The sequence below is a fragment of the Sinocyclocheilus grahami genome, unplaced genomic scaffold (genome assembly GCF_001515645.1).
Source record: "Sinocyclocheilus grahami isolate Dianchi unplaced genomic scaffold, SAMN03320097.WGS_v1.1 scaffold85.1, whole genome shotgun sequence".
In the NCBI taxonomy this organism is placed as follows: domain Eukaryota; kingdom Metazoa; phylum Chordata; class Actinopteri; order Cypriniformes; family Cyprinidae; genus Sinocyclocheilus; species Sinocyclocheilus grahami.
Window position 1 is genome coordinate 1 of NW_015505264.1, and position 3107 is coordinate 3107.

General features: G+C 33.5%; 1 long non-coding RNA gene across 1 annotated transcript; it reads left to right on the forward strand.

Moving 5' to 3' along the window:
* The first annotated feature begins 1367 nt into the window (after positions 1-1367).
* LOC107586789 (uncharacterized) lies at positions 1368-2549 on the forward strand. The gene is made up of 3 exons (XR_001609394.1): positions 1368-1563; positions 2303-2401; positions 2486-2549. It is a non-coding gene; the product is annotated as an uncharacterized lncRNA (long non-coding RNA).
* The last annotated feature ends 558 nt before the right edge of the window (positions 2550-3107 follow it).

Genomic DNA, 3107 nt, shown 5'->3' on the forward strand with positions numbered 1-3107 from the left:
TGAAATAGAGAGAGAAGGAAAGAACGAGCAAGCAAAAGACAGCACGCGAGATGGGGATTAAAATGACAAGAGAAAACCCTAGCAGAGGATTGTGCGAGAGGAGAGAAAGCGAGAAAAATGAAGTGTTTTAATGTTTGTGTGGGGGTGTCAGCAAACAGAACTAGGGTTGGGCATGAGGACAATCGATCATGAACAATCCTCGAAACGCAATAACAGTGCTGACTCTTTTATCCAAACTTCAAAACATTTTATAACAACTATACACAAAAATGTGACAAAAAGCCCTAATTTTTGAAAAAGTTAGTGGTTGTGATATCATTTTATAGCAATTCTTCGTGTCATCAATGCATCAATGTAAAATCAACTGGTGCGGAATCCCCTCCAAATTTGTTATATTTGCTTTTTTGTAATAATAGAAACACTTTTCACTCAGAAATTGTTAGTAAATTCCAGAAATAATTAAGAAACAACAGCAAGTAACACTAAATTATGTGTGAAATTTTTAAGTAGAAAAACTCAGATAATATTTGTTTTATTTACAACTTTGTCTATACTATATATTATATATTTTATATACTATACTATACTATACTATACTATACTATACTATATAAAAATCATATTATATAGTATACAATATAAAAAGTCCTCTACAACCATATTTAAACACTGGATAGATAGATAGATAGATAGATAGATAGATAGATAGATAGATAGATAGATAGATAGATAGATAGATAGATAGATAGATAGATTATTACAGGATTAGAAGCAATCTAAATTATATTCTATTATAAATTTGATATAATATAATTAGTGCTGGGCAACGATTAATCACATCCAATATAAAAACACACGCATACAGTATATATTTTGAAAATATTTACATGTATACTTATATATAAACATAACATATGTGTCTTAAATATACACATGCATGCGTTTATCTTTATATATACATAATAAATATACACATGCAAACCAGAACTTTTATTTTGGATGCGATCAATCGTTTGACAGCACTAGTTTAAATGTTATCTGTCATGCACATGGAAATCCTATCACTGCGATTTCAATAAAAGGATTTAAAAACGCTTCTGTAGTAAACGTGAAAGACTGGAAGAGTAGTGGAAATTCTTTTCAGGAAAAAATAAAACTGTAGGAGCTTTGATATCCATCAGGTTTTACTAAAATTAAATGTATAAAAACAGAATGAAGGCCCGGAGGTATTAATAGTTTTACTCTGATTTTCAATTCATAAATATGATTTACAATATAAATAATTGATCAAAAACAAATAACCCAGAATGTAAATCTTTTATAAACCCTGGTTTCGTGTTTTTTTTTCAAGGACTTTTATTATCGTTATCACCGGAAGCACTTTACTATCCGAGCATCCGTCTTCCGGTCATGGGCAACATGTTTGTAGCGGTGTAGCCGTGTCCATCTGCCTGCTTATTCGATTCTATAGAAACATCTTTGTCTATTTGACAGCTGTATTGATATCGTAAAATATATTTAGCAAGCAATCCGGAAGGCAAAATGAATATACGCAACGCACGGGTGAGAAATGAAGTTAAATTAGTGCTGTGGCTGTCTCAAAACCCATTTAGGCATCGTTGACGCGTTCGATGAGGCACTGAAAGTATTAAATATTATTTGTCTTTTTATTATATCTACGTTTTGCTTGACTCATACACGCTCTGCAGTTTAATAGTTTTTAAAGGGACCGTGTTCTGTAACGTTGCTTTTGTAGAAAAGTATGTAATGCATTAGATTGAAAAGCTGTCAGCTGTTAAATATAAGTACACAATTAGATAATACCAATTTAGGTCAACCTATTACCAAGCAGTGCTTAATTTTGTTCAGTCTGTGGTGTAAAAAGGTCGCATTAGCAATTAAAGAAAAACACTTAAGCAAAACATGGTTAGGTCATAGTGTCTGAATACTTTTTGATCCCAAATTTTACTGGTAGTCCACTGTATGAAGACTTTTTGGGTATAATATGTCACAGTTCACTTTATTTTGCTATCCTCACTTACATAAATGAACTATATATATATATATATATCAAAAATGATATCTGGTGTCTAAATCATTTTTTGTCTTTTCTCTAAAGTACACTTATGTCAGTCAAGCACCAAAACAGTCATAGTTTAGTTATACATGACTATTTTCCAGCTTCTCTCTGAATATTAGAATTAGTTTTGGCTAATGTACTTAATGTGAATGATTCAGTATTACTGCAGGTGGCAGGTAGAGAACAGCTTGACTCAATTCTTTTCTCTCTTCATGTTTCCAGCCAGAGGATCTGATGAACATGCAGCACTGCAACCTGCTGTGTCTTCCAGAGAACTATCAGATGAAGTACTACTTCTACCACGGCCTGTCCTGGCCACAGGTCTGAGACTGACACGGATCTTTATATAATCACTTATTATCATATGCTGAGCTGCTTTACTGAACAGCTGTGTTTGTTTTCCAGCTGTCATACATAGCAGAGGATGAGAATGGGAAGATAGTGGGATATGTTTTGGCTAAAATGTAAGTTTGGTTTTTCTTTATTGCTTTCATGTGTGAAATGTCCATAAAAGCTCCAAGTTGTTAAAGGGGTCATATGATGCTTTTTTTTAAAGATCATTATTTTGTGTATTTGGTGTAACAGAATATGTTGACATGCTTTAATGTTCAAAAAACACATTATTTTTCAAATGCTGTACATTATTGTAGGTCCTCTGTGCCCCGTCTCTCTCAAACGCTTCGTTTTCTACAAAGTCCTTCCTTCTGACAAGCGCAGTCTGCTCTGATTGGCCAGCTGACCCAGTGCATTGTGATTGGCCGAACACCGCAAGCACTCGTCGGAAATGTAACGCCCCTTACCATAATCACAGCTTCAGCTTTCAAAATAACTGTAAACTAGGGCTGGACGATATGGCCAAAATTTATATCACGATATATTTCTTAATTTCGGTCGATACGATATAATTCCGATATCGATATGAACACTATTAAAAAAGCCTCATAAAAACGGCCACAACAGATGTCTGTACCTACAAACTTATGAAAAATGTATTTGCCAACTCTATGAAACCTACTCCTATAAAACT